General features: G+C 40.1%; 1 protein-coding gene and 1 long non-coding RNA gene across 4 annotated transcripts in view; both read right to left on the bottom strand.

Annotated features, from left to right (window-relative positions):
• The window catches only part of LOC128889306 (uncharacterized), a 314,808-nt gene that overhangs the window by 208,127 nt on the left and 79,819 nt on the right, over positions 1-26,862 (bottom strand). The gene's annotated exons all lie outside the window — the stretch shown is intronic.
• Positions 3,191-26,862, bottom strand: part of LOC128889312 (uncharacterized) — a 49,363-nt gene continuing 25,691 nt past the window's right edge. Inside the window, exons 3-4 of the long non-coding RNA XR_008460419.1 lie at positions 23,447-23,496; positions 3,191-5,144 (exon numbers count right to left, since the gene is read on the bottom strand). This is a non-coding gene — a long non-coding RNA (uncharacterized LOC128889312). The remainder of the gene's footprint in view (positions 5,145-23,446; positions 23,497-26,862) is intronic.

Here is a 26,862-nt window from a genome sequence, read left to right as displayed (position 1 = left end):
ATAGTAACACCTATAGCTGTCTCGAATACAGGTACGTTTGCAATACATGTACAGCGACGACTAATCGTTGGTAATTCTCACAGCAAGCCTAAGCAAACACATGTAATGACATTAAATATTCAGGTTTGGATAAAAATGCTGATCGATGGATAATCGAAGAAACTAAAATTTTAGTCTCTTAGCATTAAAAAAAAAAAAACTCGATAACTATCCAGAGAATGCTGATACGCGCGAATACAATCTCTATGTCGATCTGCATTCTGTGAAATTTGCTGTAAGCTTATCAATTACGACGATCGATTCCATACTAATTCGACGGTGAGTTTATTCGAATAAGTCGGATTCTTGCTGGTACTTTCACGTGTATAATATATGGCTCCATGTATTTCAACTATTTATCAAATTAAATTTATAGAGAGTTATAATGGGTTTCTGAAATAATTAAAGCACAGATCACTACGAAACCAATACTTCTTAAAAATGGCCCCTTGATAAGCTGTTGAGTAGTGGTATTTACAGCGAGTGTAGAAAGTATTTGTACACCGATCAATTTCCAAAAAAGCTATGTAAAATTGTAATTTATTAACTTATTTTTTATAAACAATGACATTCTACATATTCTCGGAAATCTCTAGAATAGATAGATTACAAACAAATAGCTATTTATGTAAGTTGCGAAATTAACAAGAAAGAAAAAACAATTAATCGATAGAAATATTGTTTATAAAAAAAGAAGTTAAGAAACTACAATTTCACACAAAAATTTTTTGGGAAATTGATCGGTGCACGAATACATTTTACACCGACTGTATATCGTCCATATTCATGAATAAAAGAAATTCTTTCCAAGCTTTGAGACACATACAAACATTCTACCAACAGAGAAAACCTGGACTTGCCTTCATTCCTCTGCAATTAATTCTCGAAAAGAAACTTTACGATGGACCAGACCTACTACCTTGTCCCTTTAATGCGACCGGAGCGTGGCGAGAGTTACGAGGCACAGTTTTGCTCGAGAAAAAGAGTCGACGACGACTCGGTCCGATCTGTATGGAAAGCGTAGAATCGAGAATAACGCGTATACGCGATGCCATGACCTGAATTCGCGCCACGGACCGAGGGGAACGAACGAATCGCCGTCTCGATTGAAACCTTCGCTCCAATGTCATCGAGTGGGAGCCCCTGATTCAAACGTCGAGAGCGTCCGCTGTCTCGATTTTATCGACGCATAAATCGTCCGAGATTACTGTTATTCCGCTATCGGGTAACGTTACGCCGCGGCTACGGTCTGTCGTCAATTTGAATTTCCGTTCACGTCTTTTCGAGCCCGCGTAACCGTCGACGATCCCGCGGCTGGAAATAATAAATTTATCGCTGGTATCGCCGGACGGGGACTCCGTTTGCGGAATTACCGTCGCTGCCACTAACTCCCCGACGAGCAACGATAATTTTCCCCCCGTCGTTCGGCGCAGAAACTCGGTGGGGCAATAAAATGGATCGCGAGGCATCAGAGTTGCACGGCGAATTGCTGTTTGCGCGTCCATCTTCGAAGAAACTAATAACCCTCGGAGCGCAGTCGATTTCCCTTGTCACGGAAGTACTCGGAGGTCGTTCGTTCGATGCCCCGGCGTTTAGAAGGAGTTAACTCGGTGGTTCTTGAGCATTTTACCGTCCACGGCATAGGTTAGAAGATTTTTCAGCTGCTTTGTCGGGAATAGCGAGGCGATGCCGTCCGTCTAGGCTAAGGATAGAGGACCTTTTGGAACTGGAAGCTTTCCTTATAAGGCGATGCATCTTGTGTGCAGTCTCGCAAAAATGTAGAAAGATCATTAGACGATGTACAGAGTGTTGCCAAAAATGTGGAATCTCGCGAGATGAATTCTTGATATCAATATGGTATATAAAAGAGCTTTTTAGGAGAACAGAAGTATTTTAGATATATTAAACAAGTGTTTCAATTCGAGATCGATGATAATACTTTACAAACTATACTTTACTTTATTATAGTTTGTTCTTATTTGCGATTAAGGGGAAACTCGATGAAAAGGTTATCTTAAAATTTTGAACAAATGATTTTGGAATATCGAGTAAAATTTTTTTGAACATTTATGGCCACTCTTTCAGACAAGTTAAGAATATTATTATCACTTGCTCCTATTTCTATTATTCTATTCATTATCGAACACAATGTTCTTGTAATCAAACTGAACTTCAATGTTATCCTCGCATTCTGTAAAAATATTTGATTCCTCTCCCTATTATCAGTTAATGATTTATGTCGCCATTATTGATTTATAAACAATGAGAAAGGAGATAAATAACGCTCGAATGCGCGAAAGTATCAAAACTTTTCGATAGAGCCAACAATTTTGCTTATTTTGTTCTCGCAACCGAAGAGTATTCGAAAGTTGAAATTTCTAGGAGTGGAATTTAGAAATTTCTTTGCTAAAAGGGAATGTAATGGTGAAGTGTCCAATACAGTCTTAAGTTTATGAGGAACTTTCATCGCGTTTATACGCGTTAAACTCTGAAATTCAAAGTATCATTTCTAATGAAATAGTATTCAAACAGTTACTTTAAAGATACTTAACCTTACAGCTGCTTAAACAATATTCTCTTTGGCTATCAAAAATGGGAATTTCTTTAACAAAATTGCAAAGAAGATCATTGATAAACTGATTTTAATTGTATAATAATTTTAATCAGTAGTTTCTATGTAAGCACACGAAAAATGTAATTTTCACCATCTAATCAATTCAACAAATTTAATTCGTCGGAACGATAATTTTCAATATTTTCAATATTTCCCATCTTTTTCCCAGTTTTCTCCAACGCTAAATACCGAGAGATACGTTTCGCAGACTAGTCGAGACGCATAGTTTCCTAGTCGTAATTCCGACGATCCGTTGTTAACGATCCATCTGCATCGCGGAGGCGAAATTGGTTACAAATAACACCGTTCACGGTTTCCATTCCATCGCCGACAATCGACTCTCTCGCATCTTTGGCTGGGAACAACCGTTACTTACGGAGAGCTGTGTATGGTACTTGGTAGCCGTTCGATCCGCCTGGGACAGAACTCGACCAATAAATTACGATCAAATCTCGCGGCTCACCTTTTCCTGGGTGGGCCAGTCGCGGCGATCCAGGGAGCGTTTCTTCGCTCGGACGAAACGGAGAGCGTGGAAAATCCGATTACGGTCGATCGCGTACGCCGTGCGTCGCCTCGAGGCTCGACAACAATCTTCAGCCTGGATTCCGGTTTTGTTGGGGTGATAAAATGAGTCATTTTCAGGAACGCGTGTTAGGAAACACGTTATATCACGCGAAAGTCAAAATTGGTCGTGATCGATCAAGGAAATTGTTGGATGTTGTTTGTTTTAATCGAGAAGAGTGGCATCGCGGTTTAGAGAATTCGAGACTTGAACTTTGTCGAGTATAGGCGGAGATTATAGACAGTGGATAAATAACATTTTTGCAAACGTACCTTGGTCCTAAATAGGAATTTATTTTACTCTGCAAATGTTACGATATGGATTTTACTTTCACTATTTTTTTTTTATATTATTTCGTACTCTATGCATTTTGTAGCTTCTTGCGCATCCAAATTTCCTATAAATGCATTACGATTGAACACTGTCGCGTTAATTGAAAATTCTACGTCAATCAAACTGTAGAATACAACTCCCAAAAAACCTTACATTTCAACCAAGGAAAAAGAAAGATACACCTTCAACAAAAACCTTGGATTTTTTATCCAAAGAAATCAAGATCCTTGGCTTCGTAAGAGATCGATCAGCGTCGTTCTGGACACGTTCGTCCGAGAGTCGACAATAATGTTAATAGGAGATTAATTTCGCCCTGGGGCTGGGGAAACCAGAGCACGGGGCGACGCACGTAAATTTCTTTCCGAGTACGCTGACCGACGGCGCAGCCCGATAAACGCCGGAATGCGGAAGTGCGGCGCCGCGCTTCATCGAATGCCGTAGTGAAATCGGCATGAAAACCGCAAGGATTTTATTTAACGCTGCAGAAAGAAGCCCAGCGTTTTGGATGCCTTCGCTGTGGTTGGCTGGCCCGATACGCGCCCGACCGTGCTCGTACGGTCACTTTCAATTATCGTTCCGATGGCTTGATGTGTAACCGCAGCATTTTACGCGAGCGTTTTGCAGCCATAGGTCCGTTCGTTGTTTAAGGTATCTCGTTAGCCTGTTACAAACACTGTTACTTACCTTCGACCGCCCATGGCTGGAAACTTAACTGCTATCGAAGGGGGCGGCTCGAGATCGCATCATAACTCTTAGGCTGCGTTCAATTCTAATCTCATAGGTAGGCATTTTAATTTTTATTTGCACGACCAATCGACAGACCGCACAGAAACGATTACTCTGTGCGAGAGGGTACGATTTGTGCATGCGACAGTTTGTGCATTTCCAGGATAAATTTCTTCTAAATAAAGCTTGAGTGGACGGTTGTACGATTTATGAAAATATTTGTTAAAATTTAGAGATCGATAGAAATAGATGGAATCTTTTCTCAGAAAGATAAAACGTAATATAGAGATCGGCAAACAATGTCTCTGCGAGGTTAGTAGGAACATATTGAGGAAGTCTATACAAAAATACAAACAATTTCTCTACTCGTTGTATGCAATATTCCAAAACATATTTACAGTTTTTTTTTTTACAGTTTTTCCTAATGTTTTTCTATACCTGATGATGATCAGAAACTGATTGTAAACGTTTATATAAAAAATTATATTATTCGCAATCTATTGAATTTGAGAATATCCATTGGAAACAAAAACTTCCATTATCTGATCCATTTAAATATTTTACACTGCTCATCTGCATCGTTCTGGATAAAATGAGATTTTTAAAAGGGAAATAAGATGAACATTTACAATCGATTAATAATGAACTATTAATAATGAAGAACGTTGATATATTTGTTCATATGCAATAACGTTCTTGTATACTGATAATACAAAAACGATATAAACTTTGTCCTGCATGTTACGTATAAGTGTTATGAATAATTTCCGCGACATTACCTCTTGGTCCGCAAAGCCCAACATTTTTAATATCGGCCCTCTTCAGAAAAAATTTGCCGACCCCTGATGTAATGGAAACACAACACGGTACCTGTAATACAAACAAAACTCGTGTTAGTTCATTTGGAAGTATCTTCAATGCCAGCAATAATCAGAATGAAATATTATTAATTTTTATAGTTGTGAGATTGCAATGCTCACTGCATGGAACATCATTTGTGATGTAGTTAAAATATTTGAAGTTTCTGTAAGTATAATATACGAGGCAGTACAAGACCAATGATGATTGTGAACACTGCTGTAATTATTGTGATTATTGTCAATATTGTGACGATTTTCATGGTCGTGATTGTTGTGATCGTAACGATTAGCAATAATCATTGTGATAGTTGCGACATGTGATCATCACGATGATTTTCATCACTAATTACTATATAATATGATTATAATAATTGTTCCTATCTAATTCATTTGATAAATTAGCCATGAAACACGAATAATAAAACAAGAGGTGAATGAACCTCGCGTAAACAAGAGTTGACCCAAACGCGCATTACTGCGCAGCGTAGAATTAATTTGAAAATGTACAACGTTCTTTTCAATTCGAATTCTTTTTGGCTAACGACATGAATAATCCCAGCAGCGATCGCTTTGAATCGCGCTCGGCGATGTATCATAAAATGTTTTCAGTGCGCGCGAATATGCGGGACGATTTATGTCGCAGAAACATTTCTGCGAGGCGGGGTTCACGTGCCTCCAATCGGGCAAATTGGGGAGCCAGGGCTGATGGAACTTACGGAGACCACGAAAGACGCAAACAAAAGCGCGGCCTCTAGTTGGAACGAGTGTGTGCGAATGAAACGGCAGAAAAGTGGCCTGAAAATGGGCCAACGGATTCGCTGCTAGTAAACCCAGATTGCAAACGTGCATTTATTACACGACGCTCGGCTGGGCTACGGGGGACGCGAGAGGAGGGGAACGTGAATGCACAATGGAAAACCGGGGTTACCTCGTTCCTGGTGCTTTTTAGTATTGAGGTGACAATGTCACAATGTAGATTTACATACAACTACGGCCTCTCGAGAATTTCTGCCCTTTCGGTCTGGCATTTTTCTGCTTTGCGATCGCTCGATGAAAAATTACATTCTCGCTTAAAATTGTTATCTCGTTACGAGGGTGGTCCTGTCGAGCAATGTTTATTTTTAATCGATAGAATTATTTTTTTTATCGTCGAAAAACTATATTTTCGTATTCTGAGGAACTAGCAAAATTGCTGATGAAATTTGTAAGTGACTTATGAATATGAAAGTTCTTATGGCGATTATTGTAATCTTTGTGATTGTCGTAATCGGTCTGACTATCGTCATTAGTATGATAAATTATAATCTATGGTCGATGATTCATCGTACTCATTTTTTAAAAATTCTTCCTAAAATAACCATAGCTAAGTAAATAAATGTGCAAGCTTGTCTTGACATTAATCAAACGAAATACGTTACAAAAATCGTTCAAAGATAAAAAAAATTAGTACCCCAACATGTCTCAAAAAAAAAAAAAAAAAAAAAAAAAAAATGCAGGGGCTCGCGAGCGGATGCGTAATACGTAGCTGTTAATTCGGATAAGGTTGGAAGGCCCGGTGTTCATGCAGGGTCTTACGACGAGGAGATCTGTTTGCGGTGCAAATTAGTGTTTGCCACCGCGTACCTTCGCTTTGTCGCATAATTGTGTTTATTATCGGACCGGCGCTAATTTCCTGGCGTTACCGGACGCTCCTCGCCGTCGCTGCGGTATTTCCTTGCGGTCGATTGAGGTTGCCGAGAATCCACAATTCACCGGACGCATCTATGCGAACCAGCGATGCGCCACTTATGGTGCGCCCGAGTCTTAATTATCGAAAACCGATGCCCACGGGAAGCGCTATGCTTTATTAAATCGTACGCGAATACGTTCCCTAATCCGTTATTAAATCGGTCATGAATCCTGACCTCCGGCGCGGTGGCCCTTCGTTTCTCGATATCAAACGCCGTATCAGAAACGTAGATGTGCGCCATAAAACAATATCAAATTTCGCATCGATCGAGTACAAAACTGGATTTTATGACGTGCAGAGAATAAATCGCGGGGAAACATTCAATTTTCAAATTTCACTTAGATAGTGTAAGATGAAATTCGTGAATAATAATTGGCTTATCAAAGCGTGATAAATAATTGTATTTTGTACTGAGAAGGTTTGAAAGGTGTAATTCTCTTCAGAAAATACACTTCGACTAATATACAGAAATCGTAACATCCAAATTAAAATTCATTTACGAATATCGGTATACGGTAACAATTGAAACGTACCAAAAAAGACACAAATAGGTAATTCCGAATGTTAAATAAGAATAGACCAGAAACATAAACGAGTATACATAAATAAATCAAACAAATTTGTTCGACGATAACTTTTTGATTTTATATAGCATGTCGAGTACAAAAAAATAATGTAGATTAATCGAAGCCTATCGATACCACTCGTGAAAGTTTCATAATTAATTTAAGAAGATCTATTTAATGCAACGTTAAGGAACGTAATTGAATAAACGTGAGAAAGGCGCGATTGAACGCGTGCGACGAACGACTCCAGGAAGCACGTACGCGTTTATTAAAAATCAGGGTTCAGGAAACCGTAAATAGCGAATAGTGCTCGATAGGTGTGAGTGGTGCACCGGTGGAAGACCGCGAAGTGCCGCGGTGCAACCGCAATGCATTCGCGGCTTCGCCGGCGCACCGGCAATCACAATGTCACAAATGCTAGGTGGCCGCCATGCCGTTAGGTTCACCGGAGGGCAATAACCCAGCTAGCTAAACTTATTTAGAATAGCGTATCGCCCACCAACAGCCGGCCGATCGACTCGATCCGGTGCGCACAATGCAGCGGCCTGCTGGCGCAACGCGATCGGTGGCTTTCTTCCTTTCCCTGGCTGGGCCGTTCCGAAGACCTTTCGACGTCCTGAGATACATTCATCGATCACCGCTCCGATTCGTCATTCGATGACGAATTACTTTCACTTGGTAGATCGATACGTTCAGAAGGAACATCGCCTTTCGAGCCGAAATCATGAACGTGTTCGTATTTGGGTATTTTTTCTGACGATACCCAAAGGCCGATGAAAATAATTTCTGTCTGTCTGAAAAGTACGTGCTATCACCTGTATTATTAGGGTACAGCTTTAAAAAGATTCCAGAAAAAAAGTTGGTTTTGGGCATCCTCTAAGAGAATACATCACATCTCAGACCGAATAAATGTTAATACTCGAGAACTTTTTTTGCAAGATAGTAAATGTTTAATGGAAGTATTGCCTACGTGTGTTAAAAGTACATACTTCAAGCAATATTTCTGCCAATTTTTATAAGAACATGATGACCTGTATAAAAGATATAGAGGGTTCTGTGAGATTCTATTAGAAATTCCGTGTTGCATGGCGACGAGGTAGACTTCTCTGACACTAGCCTGGTTTCAGTTTCAATTATTATTCGATACAACTTTTCCTTTATCTTATCATATAAGCAACGTATTCATCTTTCTTCAATTTAATTAAAAAGTAGCTAATCTAGATCAGGCTGCAGTACACGAAATATTTCAGTTGAAGTTTGTTACAATTCCATGCATTTACTCAAAGGTTGATGGTCAATCCTGATATTAAACACGTTACGACCTAATGGACTGCACCGGAACAAAAATACTACGAGTCGAATGCTGGATACGTCCATTGATATAATGGTAATATCCGAAAGTAGAAGTTTATTGACTCGAAGGAAAAGAAACGGACGGTTCCATACATTTCAACTTGATAAAATCAAACAGAATGAAAACGTATTGTCATTTTGCGAACGATACTCCAAAGAAATAGGTTAAAAGAGAAGGTCGATATCGTAGCTCGACGATCTGGGCTACGAACGAACATCGAGCCGTTCGAACTCCGGCGGCGATTTTCATAAAAACGCGGAACAATCGTCCCCCATGAAAAATGTATTCCCAAGAATCGGCACGAAACGAGTCATCGCGAATGGCAATGTTTTTACGTGCGTGCAATCAAACAGCCAGGCTATTCACTGCGTGCCGTTTCACACGGCGGCCTTAACGGTAAATTACAGCCAATTGCGACGATCTCCACTTTTCGCGTGGACATTTTCGCGCATGCTCGCGCGGTGTCTTGTGTGTATCCACCGATTGTCACGTTTGTAGGCGTATATCAGCGATTGACAGTTCCCCGATATAAACGTAAAGAATGACAATTTTCAAAACGAAGGTAAGTATCGATATACTTCTATTTTTACGAGGTGAAAGTTAATACTGTAAATATTATGTCTCGGTAAAAATGTACTATCATTAATATTCTGTTAGAAATCTTTATTTCCTTAGATCTTCTTTTAACCCAGTCGAGCACAGAATAGACTAATTTTTGTTTAAATTATGAATAAGTATAATTTTTCGAAACCACAACTTCCAGATGAAATTGAAAATCATTGCCAAAACAAAGATGATCTCCTGCATGCAAAAGATGAGCTTGGCTTGCACATTTCCATAACGAGATCAATGATCTAAAGCGAGCAGAGTATCGGGTATCAATAAGCTCGCGAATGATTTCGCGTCAATCGCACCGACTTCCGGCTCGAAAGCATTGAAGGGTCGTTGATCGGTCACTTCCTGTATGGACTGCATTCCGATCCGACTCCTTTCGCCGACTCTATTCGCCGCTCAGAGTTATTAACTGCGAAGGGGGGTTGGGGGGGGGGGGGGCAGAGATCGGAGAGATGGAGATCGTCGAGTTTCTCGGCTGCTAAACGAGATCTAGATTTTCCTGCGCTTGGCACAACTGTCACGTAGGAATGCCATTTCGCGGAGCTGCTGCCTTTAGATCCCTTGATATTCTGTCCCCGCGGATTGTTCGCCAGCCGAGCTCGGAAACCAACCGGACTCATCCCTCCCCCGTCCCTCGTGAAAATCTCGGGGAAAAGTTTACGTTGGCTGCTCAGGGGACATTATAAATTCTAATCAGAGCCGGCAAAGTGATCTCCGAGTCGCGCGTTTAACGTCGACGGAAGCGAGGCTGATGCGCGCGTTTAAGCGCCCCTGACAATTTAGCGCGCGCGTTGCTGTGTCCCTTTAATTGATGGTATTGCGAGTAATAAAATACTCGAGGCAGATTTTAACCGTGTTAAACGTCGAGTGTCTCGATACTCGCCTCGGGATCCTCTTCGGTTACGATGCGGGAACCGTTAATTAACCTGATTAATTTTAGAGGAACCAGGCTGCGACTGAAAAGCTCCCTGGAAGGAGGACTCGTAAGACGAGAGGGTGGACTGAGGTAATTGTGTCGAAAAGTTACGGTTCTGTTTTCTTGTATTAAATAGCTATGGTTCGAAAAAAAAAAAATTAAAATTGATTACTTACAATAATGCCATTTTAAAAACGAATTAATGTATTTTAAGGCAACCAGACTGTAATTGAGAAACCTCCTGAGAAATTGCATCAGGAAGTTACAGTTTCTTTTATATATACAATCAGCCCCATAAATATTCGTACCTGTGTCGTATCTATCTGTGTTATTGAAGGAATTTGTTTAATTAAATGATGACAATTTTTCATTTCATATATACAAGTGTAAAGTCCATCTATGTACATATTTATAAGGAAACGTTTATTTGAGAACATCGAACCTATTATTTAATTTCGATAAACTTCTTTAATAGACGTAGAGTGTACGAATATTTATGAGATTCACTGTATATATGTATATAGCGATGTTTGAATTGGGAATTAAATAACTCTTAAAGAACTTTGCACTTCGTATAAAATCTGGAAACGAATGAATTGCAAATATTTCAAACGTCGCGTATCCTGATGACAAATAACTTTCTTCATCGTGGAATTAACGATCCTTTAGCCTTTACAATCCGGCTAGACAACCATAATAAAAGGTGTTTACCTCTACATCTTCCATCCATCCTTATCCGTATCCTTACGTTGTACATTCAATTGTTTATGTAATCTTCCAGCTTGAGTCTCAAAGCAACCTCCACCTGCTCCTCGCTAACACTACCTTGATGTCTATAATATTATACTCGACTCGAAAGTACCTTTCGTAGAGGTAGGATTTTATTAAACGGCAGGGTTGCCTGGGGGAGTAAACTGTCGAGTTTATATAAAAGAGAGGCCGGAATAACACAAAATTCATATTGCACAGATGACATGGTGTTTATGGGAATTAATAACGCGGTGGTTGCGAACGTGAGAAGTCGCGGTTAGATTAGGTGGATTTAGACACGATACGCCTACAGCTTGCCAACACACAGAAGCGTATATTAAAAATAAGTAGTCGCCAGAACACCACCTCGGGCTGTTAACGGTGTTGTTGTGTTTTGCCTTGGAAGTGCTTTTCTCGAAGGAAGGATTTTATTAGAAAGCAACGTTGCCAGGCGAGTAAATTGTTGAGTTTACATAGAGGAGAGGCTGGAATAACACAGAATTCATATTGGACGGATGACATGGTGTTTACGGGAATGAATGACGCAGTGTTTGCGAACGTGAGAGTTCACGCTTATTGTTGGATTAGGTGGATTTAAACACGATACAGCTTCTAACAGGTAGATTTGATAATACAAATTATAATTAAATAAACTACACTTCTTGAAGCTTTTCTCGACAGATTATCATTCAAACTCTCTCAATCGTATCTTTCTTCTAAGACCATTCACACCAACAGCACACACTCTTGCCACGATTTCGCAATTGGCAACCGATACCACAGCATAAATATTACCTCGACACATCGACTCTCTTCCAAACACTCTTCGTTCACACCTTGTCATTTGAACACACTCATTCCTCGCTCCTACATCTGTATTAGAAATAATTAATACCTCGGGCCATCAAGCTAGATCTGCGTTGTTGTGGTTGGAAGTAACTTTCCCGAAGGTAGGATTTCATTACAAGACAGGATTGCCCGGAGAGTAACTCGTTGAATTCATAGAGAAGGGAGGCTGGAATAACACAGACTTCATAGAGCGTGGATGACACAGTGTTTATGAGAATGAGTGACGCAGAGATTGCGAATATGAGAAGTCACGCGTAGCTTGGATGGGTTTGGACACGGTACATATATTATACGTTCAACGCAGGAGGCACATAGGAGTTCCTGGGGCTAAATAATGCCTATAACAGTCTAGATCCGGGGACCACCGAGCATGATCTACCTTCTATTGAAAGTCAAGTCGGGAGACTAGCCCTTTCCTCGTTCTCTGATGTATGGATGTGGTATGATGTTTATGGTGACGCATGTTTATTTTTCTGTGTATTTTTTTAATCAGGGAAGCTGCAAACAATCACAAGAAAGGATAGACAATCCAAATATGTAGCTTAGAGTCTGAATAACAACAATGCCTTTAGCCTCTTAAAGTCTGGAGACCACTAACCACAGTTCTTTACTATAAAAACTCATACTCAGAAAACTAGACCTCTTTTCGTTCTCTGCTCATATGCTTTGTAAGAATATTTATTCCCAAGTTGTTTCTTATTAATGAAGCTTGAAACAATAACGCCAGATGATAAATCCTTATGCACTCGAAATCGTAGTGTAGGAACTTGGAAACCATAGTGCCTACAACATCCTAAGGTCTAGGGGCCACTGACCGTACTTCTCTACCTCTTATCAGGAGCCAAAGTCTCTGTTCGTTCTCAGGTTCATCAAGGTCGTATACTCAAAGCGCTCAGTGCAACTCTAATCATATGCGCCGTAAGGACGTTTATTCTTGGATATTTTCTTAGCAACGAAACCACGCGCAAGCAACGTCAGGGAATTACCCTTTCAGACACGCTACACCCACAGCCTAGGAATGTCTCGGTGGAAGGATCGTTACCAGGGGAAGATGTCTAATTCGAGCGCAGCAGAATACCGAGGTTATATTGCCGGGAATAATTTATTCCGCGGAAAAAGTGTACGAAAAGCTCGTAAAAGGTATCCGGCACGTTCCGAAGGAACGACCGACGTAAAATATTTCACGTCAACCGCGAAGTGAGGAAAGACCGAGAGCGAGGAAGAGACAGGAGGAGGACGCCTCACGGTATGGGAAAGGAATAGCGGAAGGTTAGGAAGGAGAGCTGGCAGTGAGCAGTATACAGGACAATATTATCGCGCGATACGATCTGAGATGCCTAGCTAGGCCTCTTAGGCATGTCACATTGCCAACAGTGGACAATGAGGCTATTGTTGCTGCATAATGGCCGCTCGCGACCTTACGTGGCCTCTTCCTCTTCTTCGCCACCGTCCTCCTCGATCTCGCCGCTCCGAAGCGATCCTCCGTACGCTCTGCTTTCCTTTGCGAGAAATAAATATCGAGGCGCTGACCAATAGACGGGAAGAAAGTGTACGATGAAACGATCGGGCGTTATTTCAACCGGCTGTGCGCCAGACGTGATTTATACCTTCCATTGCAGAAACGCGAATCGCTGGGATTGGGTTCTTCCTGAACACGATTTGGCTGCCAAGATGATTGCATACAATTTTCAGACGATACGAAATTAATCTAGATGGTGAATTCTGAATCCGATGCCGTAGGAATGAATGCGCTAACTCGTGATTATAATCTCTTTTGGCGGATCTATTGGTGCAAAAGTAATGTCGTGTTTGGGATTCCGAAAAATTAATATTATTATAATTACGTATGTTATATATTTAGTTTTAACGTCTTCACCAGCATCCTGTCGTGCTCTTGGTATTAATATTCACATCCTAGAACCGTAGGTTACCTACCAGCATGATGTCAACTACTACAATAGAAATCATATTTCTGGTCAGTACAGTAATAAATAAAACAAATGTTTAAAAGTATCTAACAATGATAATAACTATATAGTAGATAGTAGAAATACTGCTCTTCAATTTGAGTTTTGTTTGAAACAAATCCGACCATTCCACGCCGAGCTACAACAGATTACACTTTTCAGTGGAACAATAAACAACACAATTGTTTATAAATATCTCACACTGAAAGTAAGTATTCATTAGATAGTAGAAATTCTACTTTTTAATTTGAATTTTGTTTGAATCAAATAATCCAACGATTCTACGCCGAGCTATGACACCTCAAAGTTTCCTATCTAATTGAAAATTATGAATGAGTGACTGATCCATGACCTACATTCACACCCGGAAGTGCGTACGCACTACGTAGTAAAGTAGTAAAAAAATTGTAAACACAATGTGTTTTGTAGTATTTCTTGGAGGAAAGGGTTGGAGAATAAGTTGACAGTAACCCTTAGATATTTTGTCTTGAATATTTAATGAACGATTCGAACGATTTTGATAAACTTGGTATACAGGGGTTTTTGGGGTCGTTGATTCCAAATCTGAACTCAAAATTCAAAAATTCAAAATGGCGTCTGCAATATTTCTGACGAAAATGCGAAAAATGATGATTTGGATGAAACTTGGTATACGGGATCGCTGATTCCAAATTTCAATTCCAAATTTAGAAATCCAATATGGCGGCGCAATATGTGAAACGTGACTGGATTTGACATGAAACAAACTTCTTTCAAGGTTTTTTTTTTGAATGTACATATAAAAAACACGATCATCTATTTGAAGTTTCTGGTTGCATCACTAGACGTGCATTCTGAACGGAGAATTTCACACGCAAACATTTCTATTAACGAATCACGGCAAGAGACGCGGTTCGTTATTATCGGACGATCCCAGCGGTTAGCTCGGATCCTTATCGTCCCCGACGGTCTTTCAGCCTCGTTATAAAGGAAATTATTTTATTCGCAGAACGATGCCGCAAGTACAATCGTAATAATGGACAGTGAACGATCAAAGTGCACGGACGCTGTGCACGCGGCACGATACAAAGCAACGTTGCGAGAACCCCTTGGAATTCCTCTCTGATGTCTGTCAGTCACTCTTAATTTACGGCGATAGCGGAACGCTGCAGTTAGACGGCCCAGGTAACCCTATCGAGGTGCAACGATGTCACGACTGCTTTGAGATGAAAGGCTAAATACACGAGAATACCATGAACCGCGTTGGTAATCTGAAAATCCTCGGGATTCCGCGATACAATGCGATATAATATAGCAACAATCGGCGTTAATTAAGTGGGCACATTCGCGAATCCAGGAAATGTTCTCGTCGACACCAACTCCACGCGATTGTAAACCGTGATGGGGACTTGAACACGCTTCCTTGCAACTTTTCATGCTGGGCAAAAGTACGTTCAATCTTAAGACTTGAGTTATTTCAAGTATTTCATGACATAAGATCTCTCGATAGGATTGGCAATCCTCAACGGCCTGAATATTGTGACAGCTTTAAAAATGTTTGAAATATTGACAAGAAAACACTATTACAAGCATGTAATATTACATTTAGATATTAATTGTTAACCACTTTTCCTTTCTTAAATTTGTATTCATAATAATTTTATTTGTATCGAAAAATAACTAAGTGAGTCAACGAATAAATAAACAACTTGCTAAACAAGACTGCATTGTTATTTATATTGTATTCATTTATCGATTCATTTTATCATTCTATTTAAAAAACAATGAACGTGTGCTTAAAATGTACGTAATTAATCATTGCTTTAAAAAATGTCAGTCCACTGTCAAGTTTTCTTTTCCCACGTAAACGAATGAGTCAACAAATAAAAAAATGATTTGATAAACAACACTGTATTATGTATTCGTCCTACAATCCATGTTATTATTATATTTAAAACAATTAACATGAGACAGTGACAAATGAAACAATGAGAAATTTTCAATGATCTGTAAAATAGTGTTGTATACGTACAAGCTATAATATTCACTCATATCGCTCCATGAACGCGACACTTCCCGCTACTTCCTCCGATACTTCCTCGTTTCACGAGACAACAAGAGCCAATACGGCGCCCCACTTTTAATTATTTAGATAGAGGCCTGAGCGACGGCATAGTGCGTTCGTCGCAGGAGGTCGATCCCGACAACTTCGCCGAAGATCACGTCTTCCTGCGTGCCTCGTTAATAATTTGCGATCATTGTCCGCACGCGATATCCTGGCCGAGGTACACGTGGGGTAGATACCGCCGGATAGACGGCTATCCGCTTGCAGGTTGCCCGCTCCGTAATTGCACGCGTGCACTTGTGTGCCAAGACGCTTAACCGAAAGTGCAACATGTAATTTTCCAGTTAACTAACCAATGCAAACTTCGTTTCGGCACGCGGAGCTCCTGTTTGCCTGACAATTACACCGAGATGGGATGCGAGGGAGCTGCACAAGTGGCGGAACTCGATTCCCAGATTGTTATTGGCCGACGAAATATCGATATCGCTTTCGTTATTGGTTTACTTCATTTATGTCTAAATTAATATACTGCGATAAAAGAATCACATTTTCCGACCTCTGTTCAGTATCACTGATAAGAAATCTTCGAGGTAAATATAATTACAAACTAATCTAAAAAAATCCAATAATTACCCTAGCCTCCGAACAATAAAAACAATTTTCCATGTAACGTGTCACTCTCCACGAAAACATTCATTTGAAATGCTCCGTACGTACGCGACAGTTATTATTTTCAAGGAATGCTTATCTCGCGTCGCGGAATAATCTTCCAGCCCACGTAAATCGGAATGTACGGCAAGCCCGAAGAGATTAACGCACGAAGACGTTTAAAAAGCCCCGTGGGAATCGTCAGCGCGGATTAACGCTTAACAGAATCCTCGAGCAACAGATAAGTATTTCAACGGTCGTTTCACGAGCAGTTCGCCACGCCAGGCTTTGCCCCGACTTTACACGCGTTTATCACTATTTAATTAAATTCGCGCCGACACTTGCACCGCGCCGAGGCTTAATCCGAAGCGCAACGTTTAATTTCCCAGTTAACCGACCGGTGTAAACTTCGGCTTACCGCCCTGGCAAGATCGTTGCCCAGCCTCCAATATTTGTCGAGCGATCGCATGCCACGGACACCGCGCGGAAAACTATACGATTGTGTCGACCGATACCAACGCTAACGAGGAAAAGGAATCTCTTAGACGAATTAAACGGTCTCGTTTAGATTTCTTTTCCGTCGCCAACGAAATTTACTACGTTGATTTAATCGCCGCGCCGTGCTGCAACGTCGTCGCTTTTCTCCAGCCGCAGAAATTGTTTAAACTGTTCTAGAAAACGTGCAACGTTGACGTGATAACGATCTCGAGCTGAATGTATTACATTTCTTACTTCGCAAGTGGAATGTCTCGGGTTTATTTTACGTTTTTTGAGGGAATTTATTGCATCTTGATTTGCTTAATTTACCGCCATTTCTATTTTAATATAATTCCATGTAAGATTTGTTTCGTTCTTGTGTGCTTTATTTTGGAGATTAGTTGGGTTCATTACAATGTTTTCAACTGTATATTTTGTGATCCCTTCGGTTTGATAAAACAAAGATGAGTTTAAAGAGGCTGTTGGGAATAAAAGGGAGAAGTATATATAATTATAAAAGAAGTTATCTATAAAATAATATCATTTATATAAGAATATCCCTATAATAACAAATGAATATTATTTTGCACTACGAATCATCAATTTAATTCTTTAACCTAAAAACGTGGACTTCTTTAAATATCGTCTTCATATTATCAAAATAAATACTCGTACGAATCAAAGTATGCCAAAACAATTCTTCCCTAGATCATTTCTAACGAGCATGATTCGCACGATTAATTTCTCTCTAGTTGATTGGTTTGTTCCTCAAAAAATGGCTGGGACTCGCACGGATCCCTGGCTGGCGCAACGATATCTCGATGGCCGATCGAACACGCGTAATTCGATTAGGAGACACGCCGGCGTCGCCGTTAAACTCGAGGAGCAACAGAGTAAAAAAAAAAGCCCGTTAACAACGTGACCGCCGTCAGTAATGACTTTTGATCTCGCCAGTCAAGCAGACGCGTCGTGACACGTGCACGCGTTGTGAATGACTCCGACGTGTGTACGTACAGAGGACTCGTCTCGCTGTTGTCTGCATGAGCTTGCATCGGGGCGCGTGCATGCGTTGCACCGTGGATAGGTGCACACGTCCTCGCCTGAACGCGCCGAAGCCAATTAACTGTAACCCGCGGGATCTGCTTGCCAAGTCAGGCTTACCAGAGTAATGCCCTACGAAGCCCTTCGTCGAGAGGGGCTACGGGCCCTGCGAGATGTAAGGTCAGACGAGAAAGAGCGGCTATGGTTTACCTTTGTAACTCGGTAAACGTGATCCGTGTAACACCGTGTCAGTCGTGAATTTGATTAAAATGCACCGCAGCCACGCACCTCGATTCGCCTCGATCGCCTGCCTCGTATCAAGTTGTGATCTCTCTCCTGTATCGTTATCATTTCATACCTTCGGGGTCATTACTTGCCACTATCGCAAAATTAGAAGGTGGAAGCTACGTTGAACGCATGAAAATCATAGCTATATTCAACAACTTTTTTTTCCCTCCCAAAGCAATTTACTCGATGGAAGTTTTGTTTAGATTTTTTAAATATAATAGCGACGTTGGAGCCATTAGATAATAACTAGGATTTGTATGGATTTATAGGAAATTTAAATGTACACGAAACTATAAAATGCACGCAATACGGAATGGTATAAAACAAAAATATTGAAAGTAAAGATTGTATTATAATATTTGCAGAGTAAAATAAATTCCTATTTAGGTTCAATTTTTGTAGCTGTACGTTTGGAAAGATTTTATTTTTCATGAGGATCCACCGTCTAATGAATGATCTTCTTTGAGTGACTCAAATAGACGTAACTGATTTTATTTTCTAGGAGAGAATTTGTAGTAACTCGAAGAATATCACTGTATTTGGTCGTGGATTCAGAAGGCTGCGACTGTTTAACACAAACATCGAACGTTTGAACCAGTCGGCAACGCTAAGCGTCGATGTTGCGAAATCGTTCAAAGCTAACTGAATGGGTTATTTGGCCCGTCAATCACTGTAATTAATTATCTGTTTAGCAAATCGAAAAGGCAATTTCCTAGCTCGTGATTATTACGCTTGTCACGGTTCATCCTCCCGTGGAGATTATGGGGAACGTTCTCACTGGTATAAGAGGCATAAGATCCTGCCTTAACCTTTTAACTGCTGTATACTCAAGCGAGTAACGATATTATTCTGGATGCTGAAGTTAGGAATGCGAGTCGATAGTACTATTTTACATCAGGAACAGTTTTACAATGTATGTCGTTATAGTGATGCCAGTTGAGGGCAAAAGAACGAATTAAAAATGTATTACAATATTACTTGACAAATAAAAATTGAAAGTTGAATAATATAAGGCTTTCCAAAAATCTGAACATCTTTAGGTTTTTTGTTTAGATTTATTAAATAAAATAGCGATGTTGGAACCATTAAATGATAAGTAGGATTTGTATAGATTTTTCGCAAATTTCAATGTGCACGTAACTATAAAATGCACACAGTATGCAATAATATAAAAAAATATTGGAAGTGAAGTTCGTATTATAATATTTGCAAAGTAAAATAAATTCCTATTTAGGTTTATGTATGGTATTAATTAGGATTTTGTTGTTGTTTTTTTTTTTAATAACAAACCAGATATCACCTTCACGTGTATTTTCATTTAAAATTAAAGAATCAAGTACGTTCCATACCATTTGTGTTTAATTAAAAAGCAACATTTTAAAGCCCGTTTTATAAAACCTTTGGAATGTAATACTTTACAATGAATCAATAAAAATTTAATTGTTCAACGAAATAAACGTCACGAATAAATTGCCGTACGTTGGTTTCGAGCGTTTTCCATTGTTCGAATAAAATATTGCCCTGTACGAAACTAATTCTGTGAACGTATCGCTCAAAATTGCCTGCCAACACGTGTGCTCGTAGAAAGTGATAGGTCTTGAACGGAGGGATGAAAGATCACGAGGAAATGATTGCCCACCGTTTCATGCGGCGAGTCGTGACCCGTCGTTGGTAGTCAAAAGGTAAGGTAGGCTAGAAGGTTATTCGAGAAGGAGGAAAGAAGAAGACGAACGGAACTACACGTTGTTCAGCTTTGACGTTAATTTTCGCGTTATGAAATAGGATAGCTAGTCGCGAGAAAATCATAGGTGGAGAGAACATCTTTTGCATTCCACTTAACCCCGTGTCTAACATGTTCTTTTTGTGTTACATACAAAGTGGCGACTATTTTATTAATAGGATTGTTTGATACATTCGCCCGTGGCTGAGTGTCACGTTTGCAAATAATTTATTCCGGGCCATGGTATTTTATCAGAAGTCTGTTTATTATTCGACTCTCGCTAGATGTAAAGAAGATTTGTGGAAGCTTTACAAAGATGGTTTTTAAGAAAATTTAAATAAATGTGAAAACAAGCGAGAAACTCATTCGCAAACTGAAACATCGCCAGAGATATGGTCGAGTCTCGCAGTTCGTGATGAGGATAACATCGTCTCAATCTGATGGACATTACTGTAAATCGAACAATAAGAAAGCCTCGAACGCAATCTTATCATTCCTCGCGTTCCTTTTCGACTGACCACTAAAATCATCCTGTAAAAGATTGCCCACTTGCATGTTAAACATCCTGTAGATCTCACTCCGAAGCAGTAACACGCTGGGAACGATGGCTACGCGTAGAAATCACACCCTCGCGGCGGGAATCTGCTTCTCCGCGTGGAAGCAGTTATCAGCGTCTCGCGCGTCCGCGTTGTCCTTTATTTGTTCGTCGGAGAAGAACGCCTCGGCAGCCCAGCCCGAAGGATTTTGTTTTTTATTCGCTCCGAATGGACGCCTCCGCCCGTAAAATAGAGGCTCGTGCCGGCGTGACGACGCGAACGAGCCTTGAAATGATGCTCATTGCTGCGGAATCGTTTTTACATGGGAATCGGTATGTTCGTCGCGCGGACGACTTTATGCTTCCGAGCAGTTGATTTCCGCGCTCTGTGGTGCGTTTATCGCGATGGAATTCGCGTTGGAAGTCAACTCAATCTTGTGCGATTCGTGTTTGTTCTTGTTCGGTACGGATAAACGATTACTCGACTCGTGGATGTTTATGCTAATTTATATTTTTGTACCCACGGATGGAAAAGAAAATCAGATTAAAGTAAAAATAAAATAAAAGTTCTTTATTTTTGATGTTTTATATATTTGTACATTCGTACACGTCCTTGTTCATTTTTGTATGTATACAAGTAGTGCAAATGTATAAATATCCACGATATAGCAATTACTTTGCAACTGAGAGATATTAATTTGATTTGACTTGTTCTTCACTTTACGTATGTATCATTCCGACTCCCTAAGAGCAGACAAACAGAAAGCCTCGCACGTAAATGAAATTATTCAAACGGATGACGTTGCAATTAATTATGCGTCACTGCACACTTCCGCGATAGCCACGCATTGCAATAATAATCGCACGCGAAGCTGTACTTCGAAATCAACGAAAATAATATTCCAACTCGCGAGTTCCTCGAGCATAAAGAGAATAACATTTATCTAGCCACGATGGATAAACAACGCGCGAACCTTTCCAGACGGATAAGTGGCTGGGACGGTGTACAAACGTTCCCGTATTGATCACTTGGATAGAAACTGGGTTAACATGGCCCGTCCACCCTCTTCTATCCTCTTACCATTCCACTTACCGTCAATTCGCCCATCTCACAATACAAATCCAAGTAACTGCGCTCGACGCCCCGGTTGCGAATCGAAACTTACCCGCTAAACACATTACGACCGACTAGGGTTTCGACATCTTCGATTAAAGCCATCGCGAGAGGCTTGAACGTAATAATTTTCTCGTTAGGTTCCCCTGGCTGAGCGCACGGCACAAAGATCTCTGTGTTCCCAAGGAAATGCAACTGCCGTGCAGCGTTTCACGTCGTTCCGATTAATACATTCAACATCTTAATAAAACGGTTATGTTAAACGGTGAATGAATGAGCCAATTGTTCGGGAATGTTTGTGAGAATAATACTCCAAGTTGGAGATCAAATAGAGACATATTTGAAGCATTCCGAAGAGTTCAAGAACCATTTTCTTTTTAAGAAAGTTGGATGTTATACGTTCAGAGTAAAGAATATGAAATTCGAATTTATTCGATTTTACTCGAAATTAGACCTGAGATTGGGTATAAATGACTTACAATTTGTTTCCAAATATTATTAATATAATACATTTTCATCGATTATAAGTATAACAGACATTTGTTACCGAACGAAAACAGCGAAAATTTGATAAATAATAATGACTGCAAATAAATGTACAGAAATAAGTAAATAAAAATAATACATTTTAAAAATGACCAATGATAATAAATAAGATTATTGTTTAAATAATACTAAAACATTTTTATCGAAGAATAGCATTATATAAAGGTAGCAAAATTATTCAGAATTGAGAAACATAAATACAGGAAACAGCCAAGTATCACATTCAATTTTTGTCCATTTGCAGCAAAACAATTGCTTGATAAAGAAGGCCAGGAAGAAGAGTGGCAATAATGATAAACATTTTTTGCTTCGTTGTTCGTCGACGCGAGACGCGGCGAAACGCATTTTCATTTTCTGGCTCAGCGAAATCCATCAACGTATCGATACGAGAAACAGTCGACCAAGCGAATCGACGATTGAAGTCGATGGTCGACGGAACAAAACCAATCTTCTGTGACAGAAAATGTGTGCGACGCGGGGCGGTGCGGGGGTGCAGGACGGGGGCGGAAAAATTGCCGTCGACGCGACGCTCGCGATTACTTTCGCGGACGATGTTCGAGGCGAGCGAGAAAATTAGGCAAGCAATTCCCTCGACTCCATTTATCATGGCGGTCGGTAATTTCGATAACGACGTCGATAACACGGCCATAAAACTGCGGTCGCCGCGAACGAGTGCAAACATATAGCAACGAATTATCGCGCATTACCACGGCTCCCGCCTTCAACCCCGCGCAAACCCCGGAACTTTGCTAAGTAATTATTTAACCGGTGCATCTCGAATTGTAAATTGCGTCGGGATTAATCGAATTTACGACAGCCATTCGTCCACCTCGGAGGCGCCACCCGGAGGAGGGTGCGAGGAAGCAATTACTCCACCCTGATTGATACATTCTGCTTTTAATCATTAAAATTTCTTTAATATTGCCTCATAACGTGTTATAAGTTTTAAACAATTTACTCGTTGCTTAATGACTTTTAATATTAAGCTAGCAGCGCCACGATTTTCTTGAAAATGGCAGGAGGTACAAAATTACTATTTGTGGTACAAATTAGAACAAAATAAATATCCCACCAAGTCCGATATGATTCTGCCGATTTGTTTGTGCCAGGTTAAGAGGGGTCTATTACTCGCGATAACGATAGAAACACTTACCCATGCTGTTCAGGGAGGATTACCGAGACTGTATGAATTAATGTACATACCTGTAACAGAAACGAAAACTGTAATTAATGTCTGGGCAATGAATCGGAAGCAAAGCGCTGTATAAGATAGTACAATTTTGTCATTTTCAAGAAAGATTTATTGTAATTTAGTTTCTTTCGTCTGCATTATTTATAAGAAGACGTTTAAGAAGTTCTTTATGGATTAACATATTTTTATAAAGTTGATGGAAATACTGCTCAAAAGGAACAATTCAATTTTTTTCTAATATAAGTGCAAGATTTATTTTGTATTATTGTACAAGAACCACGAACCGTATCAACAGACGGTACTCTGCGACCTACTTGTAAGGAGCCTTACTATAATCCCTTAAAACAGGAGAAATTCGAACAAAATTACAGGGCGCGTGTTTCCTTTAACGAGCAACCGTTTCCGATAACAGATAGCGTTGGTAACGAAACCAGATGTAACCCGTCGGCAGAGGTATCGAGGAACGAAAAAGGGTCGGCCGAGAAGTGAAATGTAAATCAGAAAAATTTACATGGCGAAACGGGCGCTCGATCGGATACAAGTGCCAATTAGGGAAAACGCGCGACAGAAGGAACGCGGGGCGCCGATTAAAGAAGTTTATTTCACGTTACGGTTTAAAAGGTACACAAAGTTTGTTTAAGATTCCGTATCTCATGGTTTTCCACTTTTATTATGCAGAAATGAGGCGCGTCAGCCGCGCCTTTATTCCTATTCGTGCTATCGTGCCATCTAGCATCGACTCGAAGCCCAGATACAATGAGTCACAGAAGTATGTTCGCACTCCTTTTCCAACTAGTTGTCTTCAAACTCGTGCGATTTACCTTTTCAGCAAAATATGTTCTGCCGAGCTTGTACTGATATTAATATGTAGGGTAAATTAATTAAGCTTTAGATTGATTTCAATTTTTTTCTTTAAATTACAATACGAGAACGATACGATGCACTTGTAGAAATGAAGTATATGAAATATTTTTATAGTAGTTTTAATTTGTAGTATTTGTAATTAAGAAATCAACAATATTTTTATTTTTATCTTCATTATTTCGTGTGTATTAGATTTCAATACAGGGAACCCTGTCTAAGAAGCGCTGACTGTGATTATTTGAGTCGTGCCCCTTAGACGTCAACAGGCCTCTTGTTTTTTTTTTTTGTTTTTTTTTAACGCAAGGATTGTTATTTAAAATATTTTATGAAAGCAAACTACTTTGGCTATGTGAGGGTATGCCATAGATAATATCTCTTTCTGCATTTGATTATTTAGCATAACATTTCTTAAATAGAATATAATAATATAAATTGTTTGGTACTCCCTCGGAGCCCTTTTTTATGACACGCAGCATCATTAATTTATTCGATAATTGACTATAACTTCATTCGACATCGAATGAATGTGCAAAGGGTAACATTTATTATGGAACACGCTAGCATGTTTTTGATCGACGACGATTCTACATTTGTCCCAAAAGGAATATGAAAAATCTGAAGTCAGCAGACGAGTACGAATACTCGCTCGCCGTACGGGTCTGTCAGAGGAAAAAAGGACATAAATAAAGGAAAATGAATGGAGAGAGCCGAGGGAGAAGGAAAAGCAGGGAGAGGGTGTGACAGACCGAGATAGAGATAGATAATCTAATTTGCAATCCAGTCTCGGATCACGCGCGGCGAACGCGGAATTAATGCCGTCGAGAATTGATCCGATTTAAAATTCATTATCCGTCGATAAAGCTTGAAACCATTATTTCATTTGCGCAAGATTAACGGGTGCACTCAGCTGGACAAATACATCGATCGATGAGATTACGAGTGCGCATTCTAGAATCTAATAAATTAGCGACGTTACCCGTTCGCCCGTGTAACTCCATTTTCGAGCTGCGTGCACGGCATCACGGTCACCGTTCTGTGTTTTACGATACCGTTGATTCCCTATAAATTACCAGCGATAGCCATCCCCCGGACTCACGCTCGCCGTAGAATAGAATATTCGCGTTACTTACGGCACACCGTGGCGTGTAATTTATTACACCCGGTGGAAAATCGTTGCTCGGTTCTGATATCGGGTCAATTATTTCTTATAAGGGGAGGTCGTGATCTACCTGGCCGAACGGTCTTTGAGCGAGACCGGATTGAAACTACGTAAGGAGCAAACCAGTAATGGGTGAAATTTAACTCGAGAACTTGGTCGAAAAGGGGAAATTTTTAAGATTTGTTTTTAACAGATTTAAGACAAATTACTGACGTTTGACTTGTGTCTCTTATCCATACCGTTGTGTCTTTGAAAATAAGGAGTGGAGACTGGTTCCCTATCCTAACAATTTTCACCATAAGTTGCAGCAGAAACGTTATCGACAATCCAGTAACTTTGAAAAGAAGTCCAAAGTACATGTTTGAATCGATCGCCTTGGTTATCGTGTTAACTAGCAGAGAGTAAATGAACTTATTAGACTGTATTCAATTTATTCTTCTACAGTGTTTTAATAAACAACGCATAAGAAGTTAAGTTCAAAAATTCGAAACTACTTTAATCGCATAAAAATTGTTAAAACGGTGTAAGAACTCGTTTTAAGTTGTACTTTTAAAAAACTAGAATTTAAATGCACGCTAGAGGCTGCTCCAAAATTATCCTTTATCCTTAATTAAGCAATATAGAATAAATAGAACAATAAAAAATTATCCACTTCCTCGACTCCCTATTTATAAAATTATCCCAGCGATGCAACCCTTTCGTCCCAACGTTTCACGAATGCTTTTCAGTCAAGTGACTTACTCCACTTTTCCAAATCCTATCTCACCTAATCCCCCTTATCCGGTTCCATCGTCTCGCATATGTCGAAGAAATCATCCTTTGATCCGATCGAGAATCTGACACCGTCGAAGACACTTTCGACTGGCTTCGATCGAGGTGAAACTGGGTATACGAAATCTTCATAATGCGCGTCATCCCCGTGGACGGTTTTATAGGGTTATAGGCAGGGTTTCTTTGGTTAGGGGCGGAAGAACGAGAGGGTGACTCCGTCGCGAGGAGTTATTGATTCCCTAGACTTGGCCGGAGCTTGAGAAGAAGAGATGAGAACCGAGACGTACGGAGTACTGGCGTGAGTTCGTTGCAGTTTCAGTCAAAGTCAACTCTTGTCTGCCGTTTTCCACGGGAAAATGAAAAAGTAAACAGGAACCGAGGGGAATATATATCCTGAAATTACCGCGCACCTACGATACGTTGGGTGTGGGTAGAAAAAAAAGACAGAGAGAGAGAGAGAGAGAGAGAGAGAGAGAGAGAGAGAGAGAGAGAGAGAGAGACCGCGGCGAATATTCACAGTCGGAAAATACCATTATATCCTGCAATAGCGTCGCAGTTTTAAAACCGTGTTGCCGGTGAATGC

This window comes from Hylaeus anthracinus, unplaced genomic scaffold (genome assembly GCF_026225885.1).
Source record: "Hylaeus anthracinus isolate JK02 unplaced genomic scaffold, UHH_iyHylAnth1.0_haploid 11997, whole genome shotgun sequence".
In the NCBI taxonomy this organism is placed as follows: domain Eukaryota; kingdom Metazoa; phylum Arthropoda; class Insecta; order Hymenoptera; family Colletidae; genus Hylaeus; species Hylaeus anthracinus.
Note: the sequence above shows the minus strand (reverse complement) of the source record. Positions and strands in the feature narration are given on the sequence as shown.